Genomic DNA, 12,448 nt, shown 5'->3' with positions numbered 1-12,448 from the left:
CAGACTCAACACGTCCATGTTGATTCCATAGCATCAAGGCTTCACTACTCGCCATTAGGTCGACACCGTCATGTCATTTCATGACATCCCCATCCTTTGAGCTATACAACAAATCAGTTGGAGAAAATTAAGGAGATAACGCTCATTTTGAATTTTGAATTCCTTTTAGAAAGTCCATAAAAGGGGAAGCGATAGAGAATAAAGAAAGAGACGCACGAAGGATTTAGAGACTTTTCTTATCATAAACAAAGGAAAGCAAGAAAGAAAATACTCAAACCACCATTGGAAATCTTTGTTTAAGAAGAGGTTTTCTTTATTTTTCTATTCATATTTGGAAGAACATTAGTTGCCTTCATTATCTTGACGAAAGAAGTGTAAGATATGTTATTTTAAGGAGTTTTTATCATTTAATTATTTTGTTATATTGTTTAACAATTGGACCAACAATATTTTATAATCCAATACAATTTCTTTTGTTTAATTCCTTAGTAGTGAACTAATTTCTAGATCCTAGGGTGTATGATCTCCTTAGTTAATTGATTGGTTAAGTATTTGTACTATCTCTTTTAATTGAATCCTTTGACTCATTGATATAATACGGCCGTATTTAGCTTTGAGTTGAAATATTAATTGATGAATAGACAGGGATGAAGATTAATAATTTGTTTAATTAATAGAAATTAGGTTGTTAAAAGTGACCATCTAAACAACTTAATAAAGAAAGCATTAATTTAATTTAAGATTGCACTGCACATTTGAAAGATAACATTTTCAATTGAGAATTGAATTGATTATACAATGATGACCATGTTAGTTTTATGCGCTATAGCCAATTTGATTGGCTATATTTTGAATACAATATTTCATGTAATAAATATTTAATTATTAATAAAAGGCATTTATTTATCTTTTATATTCTATTTATTGAATCTTGGTAAAAGATAAAGTCAAAGTCCATGAGACAATATTGTTTTGTAAAGTAAATTATAATATGGTTATAACTATGAGTTTTATTTTGCATTAAAAGAATATTTCTAAATATTCCTAATCAATGTTCTCATCATTATTGGATGAAGATTAGAGCTGTTGAGACTGATACATATTATGTTCTTTCCTTAGGGAAGCAACTATTTTCATAAGTTGAGATATATGTGATACCTAGAACTAATATGTAGGTGGTTGTTAATTGAACAAGTCCATTGAATTGACCTGTATGAGAATTCTATGTGAAGAGTTACCTGTGTCTATGGAATACCCAAATGATGGTTGTGTAAGTGATCCTTTGACTTGAAATTACTAAGCTATCTTGTATGGGCATGATTATGTTTTGATTCTTCATTCACATTCTTCATTTATGAATAATAAGCAATGATTAATTGGACATAGTAGGAACTGTATAGATATACTTGTGTAATTAAGATAGGATGCATCACCTTAGGTAAATTAAAAAAAACGTTCTAATTGTTTTCTATTATTATCGATTAAGAAATCCTTACGCAATCTAGATGAAATTAGCAAATTAGATTTGAACTTTCATTCAAATGATCAATGGCTAAGATTAAGAGAGCTAATATGATTCAGTGAAGCAGACACACTCCATGCCTAATTACTACATCAGAAAATTAATGATGAAGGGATATTAATTACACTGAAAAATCATGCACTGAAAGGTTAAGTCAAACCACTTTGACTTTCCTAATATTTGGATAGTCATGACTAGGGATCGAAGCGGGGCGGGTGCCACGAATTTTAAACTATCTGTATTTGTATATGTTTAAAATTATACTAACCATACATGTTAAAAATCCGTTTAAATATCTGTTTAATTATCCGTATTCGAACCTGCTAATTATCTTACTATCCATGTCTGTTTAAAATCCGTTTAAATCGGATAGGGTACCAGCAAAATTTTAATAACCCGAACTTGAATCCGTTTAACATCATTTAAAATTAAAGATCAAACTAGTAGTTTTTTTTTTTTTTGAAACTAAAATCAGTAGTCATTAACATCAGAAGCTTAAGTAAAACTTGTAGAATCATAAGTGAAACTATTAGAACTTATAGAATCTTAAATAAATAAGAAAAAGAAAGTTAAGATTCTTCCAAGAAACATCCACATATGGATAAAAATTTGTTAAACTAACAACAACATATAAAATAAAAATTCATCCAAATACACAACCACCATTTAAATATCCTTGTTTTTTTTTAAAAGGTCAAAAGTTCAAATCTCTAAAACAACATTTATATGATAAATATATTATTATTATAGATAAATGGGTAGAGTATCCGCAGGTACTCGCAAGGCTAGCCATTTAACCTAACGGGTAGTGCATTGACTGAAATTCATACTGTAACACCCCTTCCCGGTCCACCCGTAAACCCGAATGAACCGAACCGAGACGTTACAAACTGGTTGACTGTATGGCCTGACATGCTGAAGTCATAATGTATATTGAATATAATAGCATGCTGATGTTATTTACAATAATAATGTAATTTATATTTACAAGACATGATACTAATGTCAAAATGAAATGGGCCCAACTGTGTGCCCTGTACATGCCATAAAAAGGGGTAGACAAAAGATACACATCCAAATGAGTAGCTACCCTGAAGACTGAGTCTTCTACAGATGAACTGCAGCAGTTGTAAGCCGACTCTCTATGGTCCAATCTCAAAACCTGCGAGTTAAACAGGTAACTCGCTGAGCAAACAAAGCTCAGTGGATATCTCAACAGATAAAGAAACAATTAAGCACATCCATAGATAGAAATAAGCATATAAATGCATATGGATAATTAAACATATAAGCACATATAGCATAATCCTTTCAGTATACCTTGATTATCTTTAGTACTGTTTATAATACTGTATGATTCATGAAATGTTATGTCAAGATATCTATATGGCTCCATAAGGTTATAGTGAAACCCAAGTGATAAGAAAAACTGTATGAAACTGGATGAATACTGTATGCTTGGCTGCTGTTGACGCGTGTTTTTATGCCTTGCCTGATCCAATGATGATACGAGGATGAATGGGTCAATGCCGTTTAGAAGTCTTTTAATCCAAGGATTTAAACAAAAAAATAATAGTAATAATAATAAACAAATTAAAAATTAAAAAAAAAAAAAAAGGAAAAACGCGTAGCTACAGTAGTGTAGCACAGCGTTCCCTAAACTCTATAAATACCACCTATTTACTCTCACAAGAGATTCTCTATTTTTTTTCTCTCTCTCTCTCAACTCTCTCAACATTCTCAACTTATTACACTACTAATAATTACAATTTATAAATTCTACTATTCTTCATAATATTCAGATTTCTCTACAAAAATTCTTATGAATTAATTTTGAAGAGAAATTGCTATTAGATATTAATTTTAGGTGAATTAAAATACAAAAAAAGAGAACATAAAAAAAAATCACTTAAATTCTTGGATTTAAAGCTTCTAGGAGATTAAAAAGACATTTGATCCATTCACAATCTTCAATCTGAGGATCAGGTAATTTCCTTAACATTTTCTATATATTCTTGTATTTTTATATTTTTTTTACATATTTTTATGCTTTTAGTAATTTATGTTTCTTTAAATTATAGTTTATTTATATTTGGATATTTTATATATTCCTAAGTTATATTTAAGTTGTATTCTTTTTACGCACTGTTTATTACTGATTATATATTTTTCCGTATGAATTTTATTATTTTTTGGTTGAATGCAAAAATGAAATTAAACTAAAAAAATAATAAAAAATTTTAAAATATGAGTTAGATATTGAGTAATAATTATGTATGGTTTTATTTTTATTAGTTTATGGATTTAATTTCTCATTCGATTTATATATATATTTTTGGATCCGGTTTAATTATGTGTTTATTTATATTATGTGTTTATTTATTTTGACTTTACAATTTATGTTTAAAATAAAAAAAATTAAATTAAATCTGTAGATTCATTAATAATTTGCATATTCAGAAAATAAAAATAATTATAATGCTTAGAATTAAGTTTGTAAATTTATTTATGTTTAAGATTAATTTACATGTTTATTAATAATAATTTGCATGTTTAGTGTTAAATAATAATTATGTGTGATTTTGTTTTTGTAATTTTTTTTTTGTATTTAATTTTGAATCGATTTATATAATTTTTGGATTCGGTTTGTCGCCCGCCTTGAACCATAAGGCAAGAGCGGGTCTTTTATTTATTCAATTTATTCTTCGGTTTGTCGCCCGCCTTTAACCATAAGGCAAGAGCGGGTTATTTATTTATTCCATTTAATATTTTTGATTCGGTTTGTCGCCCGCCTTTAACCATAAGGCAAGAGCGGGTCTTTTATTTAATTGGTTTAATTGCTTTGATTTAATTGCTTTAATTTGAATAATTGTTATGTGATAATTAGATTTGTTTGGGACGATTAAATAATTTTCCAAATAGGAACTCGGTCCAATTTATTTGGGTTGGGTTTAAGTAAATAAATAATTTGGCTTTTCTAACTAAAATAAATTAGAAATCATAGGTTAATAATAGAGGCCGGTTTTCCGGGCGTCGGCTTCCAACGGGTCGGCGTACCCAATTCCCTTACCCAGAATCGCATTGGTGCGCCTGACCAGTCTTTTAATAATTTGGCCTTAAAATAAAATTGGGTTTAAAATGGAGTCATTTTTATAAAAACGGTCCCATTGCCTAAACAATGGGTGGCGACTCAAAATTGTTTATAAGACCGATTTATCGGCACCGCATCCAAAATAAAAATATTTTTTCAAAAACCACAAAAAGGATGTTTTCGGGTCCTTCGGGGGGATTTTCGACGAAAACAGATTGGCGACTCTGCTGGGGATACAACCACTAGTCCCCGATTATTTTTAATAATTAGTTGGTTGTGATTAGGAATTAACTCTAAAAACCTATGTTTTCTAAAAAAAATAAAATTGGTTAGAAAGCCGTTGGAAAATTATTTAATCGTCCGAATATGTTTAATTGCTTTCCTTTTCTTTCTAGGATTTTTGCATTCATTCGCATTTCTCTCTTCTCACCTCATTCTACCCATGCTACCCTTCGGTACTAGTGTTAAGTTTGACGGTGGATCTAGCCTAAACCATGCGATTTAGGTGCATCCATCTGAGAATTAACATTACTACCAACCGCAAGCCTAGTACCTCAAAGGTGCGTCAAAAGGAGTAGGCCTAACAAAGCCCGAATCCTGTTTGCGGAACCCAGACTTTGTAAAGCCCAATGGACTGAAGCCTATGCATGTAGTTAAAAGCCTTAGTCACTTCCCCTAAGGAAAACCTAATGTTGTTTGCTGTTGTTCTATTGCATTCATTCCGAGAGCTTATATCGTCAATCTCAAAACCCCCTGTTGGTTGTCGAGATTAGACCAAATCCTAGGAAACAGATGTCGGAATTTATACCAACGGAATTCGTGTGTGGGAGAAATAAGGTTGGAAGGCATGCATTTCCCAACTCCCGTTCCCCTGTATGATATAAACTGTACATATGTTGTGTCATTCATGCGTCATTTAATATTTTTTGTTTCAGCCATACATTAATAAGAGCCAATTTTTGGTACGGACGTTTGATCTTGATTTTGAGACGGGACCTCAAATTCGTTTTGAATAACATAATGCAATCGTTTATAGTGAATTGATACCCAAAAAAAAAAAAAGAGAGCTATAAGGGGGGTTGAGATTCCTTTGAATTTTCACATATCCCGCATTATTTGAAAATAAGCGTGAGATTGCAAAAAAAAATTGTAATTAATCAAAATAAGATCCTGCTTGGGACCATTTGTTCCAAGGCAAAAAGTAAGGACACAAAAAAAAAATTTCCGCTTGGAAATTCTTTCATTCCAAGGCAAAAATTAGGGACTTGAGAGAAAATAGCCGACTGTAAAATCCAAAAGGAATGGTCGACGACAGATAATGCCAGAAATGTTTTAGTGCAAAGTAAATAATTGCTATGTTATTCATGCTGAATTTTAAGTCCAATCATAATAAAACAAGATCTTATTTCCATACTGATCATTAGCACATTAGATTTGCATTTCTCATCCATGTGCCTATATTCTTCATGCATATAAGTGCAAAGACAGAAAAAAGGCAAAGCACCATTCACATCGTCTTCTCAAACAAGAGAAGTAGATGCCTTACAGCAAACACAGGAGAATTTGCAGATCACAGTTTTTGACATGGGACAACAACTGCACACGATCCAGGCAAACCAAGCATGCATGGAATGGAAGTGGATGAGATATTTCCAAAAAAATAAATAAATAATAAATAAATAAAATAAAAAAATAAAAAAAAATCTTTTTTACTCTGTCACCTTCAGGTTCGGGAGGCCTAGGGATTTTCTGTCCTTTGTTTTTCATTTCTTTTTAATTTCTTGTGTGTTTTATGCATGTGCATTTTGTATTTTATGCGTGTATTCTCCCACGATGAAGACATTGTGTCTTTCAAGTGTGGAAGAGAACTATATTTTCATTTCATTTCACTTATAAAAAAATCGATTGACAAAAAAATAATAATAAAAAAAAAAACTTTGACGAAAAAAAGGGTCAACTTCTTTGCCTTAGTTCAATGTTTTAGTCTCTACATGTTGATTGGTTCGTATTTTACTTGTTGAGATAGAAGTCTTGAATAATATACCATGATTAAGAGATTTAAATGCTTTTATGAACTTAGTTATTAAGATATGACATATAAAATATTTCTTTGCAAATATTAATCTTTAATTTATCTTTGACTTTAAAGAAGCATGAATCCTAACTTAAATGAAGAATAGGAAGGAAAGGGAAACTAAAGCCATAATACTTGTATGTTTCGAGTCAATAAAGGATGAGGGTATTTTAAGAGAAAAACAAAAAAAACGATAGAGGGAATAATGGAAATCGGTTCTAAAATAAAGTGGTACGGAGCATAAAATGCGACCACTTATTATTTACATTCCCACATCTCTCTAAAAAAAAAAAAAAAAAAAGAGAGAAGAAAAAAAAAAAAGGGAAAATGTGGTATAGAGCATAAAATGCAACCACTTTGTGAAAAAGAAATAGGTTATCTAAAAATACCTTGAGATAAGAAACAATACATCTGTGCTAGAATTGTCCTAAGTACTTCCTATTTTGCATTTTAAGGTAGGAGGATTGCTTATCTCACATTTTGAATGACTAGATTTTGTATAGCCATATTGACAATTTTGAATGTCATATTCATTTATACTACTTGGTTCATAAACACTTCAATCTCTTATCTTTGGTCTATTACTTAAGAAGTCTAAATCAACGAGCAAAAATAAACATGATCAACATGAGTTCAAAAAAGATTAATGTTTTGCTTAGAGACAAGCACAGAACTAAGTGCGGAGGAATTGATAGCCTCACAAAGCGGGCAAATTTTGTTACGGTATTTTCATTTGATTTGCATGATTGCATGTTGTTTTTATACATTTTACGTTTGCTCGTGGTTATTTTAAAGTGATTATAGGAATACAATTCGAAAAAAAAAACAAAACAAAAAAAATGTTTTTATACATGAGGGAGTTGCACATTTTATCCAATCACCCTCTCTTTCCAAAAAAAAAATGTAAATTTTTGTCCTCAGCTAAATAATCCGCTTTAATGTGCTTTCATTTTTTAATCCAAGGGCAAGAGGCCCAAATGCTAATCCAACAAATAATTTCAAAAAAAAATTTTGTTGTTGTCTTTTGCTATCTCTAAGTGCAGAAAACAGGAATCAATAAAGAAAAAAAGCGGTGTAGATGGGCATTTATGCCCACATTAATTGGACAACTCTCGCAGGTGAGTTGGATGCCTCCTTTTTATTTCTGTGGCTTTGGTTAGCTTTCATTTTTATTGCCTTTTGTCCGTTTTGGAATAAAGAAGATGGGCATTTATGCCCGCATTAACAAGGTGGACCACTCTTGCGAATGAGTGGTATGTCTCTTTTTGTTTCCGTGGCTCTGTGTAGGAACAAAGCAAATAAAAAAAAATCAATCAAAAAAAAATCAATCAAAAAAAAAAAAAGAAAAAAAAGCAGCACACGGACAAATGACGTCCGAATAAAGCGGTAAGTCTTCTCTTGCGTCAATTCTAGCTTTCATTTTATTGCCTTTTGTCAATTTTGGAATAAAGTACATGTGCATTTATGTCCGCACTAACAAGGTGGACCATTCCTGCAAGTGAGTGGAATACCTCCTTTTTGTCCCTATGGTTTTGTTTTCTCTGTGCAGGAACAAAACAAATCGAAAAAAAAAGGATAGCGGTGGAAACATCCAGAGATGCAGGAGATGAGGCATCCGAATAAAGTGAAATAAAGCAACAGTCTCAAAAAAAAAAATTAAAAAACAATCAATTTGGAGTCACTTGCCACACAGGGGGCAAACTCAGCACATCCCCTCAACCTCCAGGTAAGTTTTCTTTCAACACCGCATCAGGAAAAGTATACCTGAAAATTTGAGGAAAAAAAAAGCAATTTTTGTTAAAATTTAAAAGACTTTTGTTAAATTCAAAGTTGCAATGGATAAAAAAAAAAAAATTTTCAAGGTTTGCTTAAAAGATAATATTTTTGGTCTCAAGACAGAATTCCAAACTGGGGGCAAAAATAAAATCTTTTGTCCTGATGCAAAATTCCAAAATTTCAAAATTCATGATTATCAATGCATGGGGGCATGTGATGCTCCAACATTTAACAAAGGCAAGATCTGTTTGTACACAGAAATTGCTCTTTCCTTTTGAAAATGTTTTCAGGTCAACCGGTGAAGATTTCACGAAGCCGTTAGACCCCACCGAACAGTGATGATGTGTTGCGAAGCTGTTTGGATCTTTTTCCCGATCAATGATGATTTGCGAAGTTGATCGAGTCAATCCTTTTCCTGATTAGTGATGTTGTGTTGCGAAGCTAATCGGAACAATTTCAACCTCTGAACAGTGATGATGTATTGCGAAGCTGTTTGGGTTTTCTCATCCCGATCAATGATGATGTATTGCGAAGTTGATCGAATCAATCCCTTTCCTGATTAGTGATGATGTATTACGAAGTTGATCAGGACAACCTCAATGACTAAACGCTCAAAGCCGTTAGGTCCCACCGAGCAGTGATGATGCATTACGAAGCTGTTTGGATCTTTTTCTCGATTCGTGATGATGCATTACGAAGCGGATCGAGTCAATCCTTTTCCTGGTTAATGATGATGTATTACGAAGTTGATCAGGACAATCTCAACCCCACCGAACAGTGATGATGCATTACGAAGCTGTTTGGATCTTTTTCTCGATTCGTGATGATGCATTACGAAGCGGATCGAGTCAATCCTTTTCCTGGTTAATGATGATGTATTACGAAGTTGATCAGGACAATCTCAACCCCACCGAACAGTGATGATGTGTTGCGAAGCTGTTTGGATCTTTTTCCCGATCAATGATGATTTGCGAAGTTGATCGAGTCAATCCTTTTCCTGATTAGTGATGTTGTGTTGCGAAGCTAATCGGAACAATTTCAACCTCCGAACAGTGATGATGTATTGCGAAGCTGTTTGGGTTTTCTCATCCCGATCAATGATGATGTATTGCGAAGTTGATCGAATCAATCCTTTTCCTGGTTAATGATGATGTATTACGAAGTTGATCAGGACAACCTCAATGACCAACCGCTCAAAGCCGTTAGGTCCCACCGAGCAGTGATGATGCATTACAAAGCTGTTTGGATCTTTTTCTCGATTCGTGATGATGCATTACGAAGCGGATCGAGTCAATCCTTTTCCTGGTTAATGATGATGTATTACGAAGTTGATCAGGACAACCTCAATGACCAAACGCTCAAAGCTGTTAGGTCCCACCGAGCAGTGATGATGCATTACGAAGCTGTTTGGATCTTTTTCTCGATTCGTGATGATGCATTACGAAGCGGATCGAGTCAATCCTTTTCCTGATTAATGATGGTGGATTACGAAGTTGATCAGGGTAATCAAATCAAAATCCTTCGAGCCAATCAGACCGCGCTTCGGAGGTAACTTCAAGGCCAATCAGACTGTGCTTTGGAGATAATCAAACAAAATCCTTCGAGCCAATCAGACTGCGCTTCGGAGGTGACTTCAAAGCCAATCAGACCGAGTTTTGGAGATCATCACCAATCTGACTGGAGCCAACAAAGCCGATCAGACCGAGCTTTGGACGTGACCAGATGATCAAATCAAATCAAAAAATCCTTCGACCCAATCAGACCGAGCTTCGGAGGTATCTTCAAAACCAATCAGACCGAGTTTTGGAGATCATCATCAATCTGACTAGAGCCAACAAAGCCGATCAGACCGAGCTTTGGACGTGACCAGATGATCAAATCAAATCAAAAAAAAAATCCTTCGAGCCAATCAGACCGAGCTTCGGAGGTATCTTCAAAACCAATCAGACCGAGTTTTGGAGATCATCATCAATCTGACTGGAGCCAACAAAGCCGATCCGATTGAGCTTTGGACGTGACCAGATGATCAAGTCAATTCAAACCAAAATCCTTCGAGCCAATCAGACCGCGCTTCGGAGGTGACTTCAAGGCCAGTCAGACTGCGCTTTGGAGATAATCAAACTAATTCAAACCAAAATCCTTCGAGCCAATCAGACCGTGCTTCGGAGGTGACTTCAAGGCCGATCAGACCGAGCTTTGAAGTTGATCACTAATCCAATTGGAGCCAACAATGCCGATCAGACTGAGCTTTGAACGTGACCAGATGATCAAGACCTTCATCCAACCCAATATTGAAGGCGCGTCAGTGGGCCACTTTAACATTAATCGTTTATGCAATTAATGCTAAAGTGTGGGGGCAAACTGTTGACGCGTGTTTTTATGCCCCGCCTGATCCAATGATGATACGAGGATGAATGGGTCAATGCCGTTTAGAAGTCTTTTAATCCAAGGATTTAAACAAAAAAATAATAGTAATAATAATAAACAAATTAAAAATTAAAAAAAAAAAAAAAGGAAAAACGCGTAGCTACAGTAGCTGTGCTACTATAGCACGCGTTCCCTAAACTCTATAAATACCACCTATTTACTCTCACAAGAGATTCTCTATTTTTTTCTCTCTCTCTCTCAACTCTCTCAACATTCTCAACTTATTACACTACTAATAATTACAATTTATAAATTCTACTATTCTTCATAATATTCAGATTTCTCTACAAAAATTCTTATGAATTAATTTTGAAGAGAAATTGCTATTAGATATTAATTTTAGGTGAATTAAAATACAAAAAAAGAGAACATAAAAAAAAAAATCACTTAAATTCTTGGATTTAAAGCTTCTAGGAGATTAAAAAGACATTTGATCCATTCACAATCTTCAATCTGAGGATCAGGTAATTTCCTTAACATTTTCTATATATTCTTGTATTTTTATATTTTTTTTACATATTTTTATGCTTTTAGTAATTTATGTTTCTTTAAATTATAGTTTATTTATATTTGGCTATTTTATATATTCCTAAGTTATATTTAAGTTGTATTCTTTTTACGCACTGTTTATTACTGACTATATATTTTTCCGTATGAATTTTATTATTTTTTGGTTGAATGCAAAAATGAAATTAAACTAAAAAAATAATAAAAAATTTTAAAATATGAGTTAGATATTGAGTAATAATTATGTATGGTTTTATTTTTATTAGTTTATGGATTTAATTTCTCATTCGATTTATATATATATTTTTGGATCCGGTTTAATTATGTGTTTATTTATATTATGTGTTTATTTATTTTGACTTTACAATTTATGTTTAAAATAAAAAAATTAAATTAAATCTGTAGATTCATTAATAATTTGCATATTCAGAAAATAAAAATAATTATAATGCTTAGAATTAAGTTTGTAAATTTATTTATGTTTAAGATTAATTTACATGTTTATTAATAATAATTTGCATGTTTAGTGTTAAATAATAATTATGTGTGATTTTGTTTTTGTAATTTTTTTTTTTGTATTTAATTTTGAATCGATTTATATAATTTTTGGATTCGGTTTGTCGCCCGCCTTGAACCATAAGGCAAGAGCGGGTCTTTTATTTATTCAATTTATTCTTCGGTTTGTCGCCCGCCTTTAACCATAAGGCAAGAGCGGGTTATTTATTTATTCCATTTAATATTTTTGATTCGGTTTGTCGCCCGCCTTTAACCATAAGGCAAGAGCGGGTCTTTTATTTAATTGGTTTAATTGCTTTGATTTAATTGCTTTAATTTGAATAATTGTTATGTGATAATTAGATTTGTTTGGGACGATTAAATAATTTTCCAAATAGGAACTCGGTCCAATTTATTTGGGTTGGGTTTAAGTAAATAAATAATTTGGCTTTTCTAACTAAAATAAATTAGAAATCATAGGTTAATAATAGAGGCCGGTTTTCCGGGCATCGGCTTCCAACGGGTCGGCGTACCCAATTCCCTTACCCAGAATCGC

Source organism: Jatropha curcas, chromosome 5 (assembly GCF_041381405.1).
Source record: "Jatropha curcas cultivar XTBG-Jc1 chromosome 5, XTBG_Jcur_1.0, whole genome shotgun sequence".
NCBI classification, from domain to species: domain Eukaryota; kingdom Viridiplantae; phylum Streptophyta; class Magnoliopsida; order Malpighiales; family Euphorbiaceae; genus Jatropha; species Jatropha curcas.
This window is presented reverse-complemented; position numbering follows the sequence as displayed.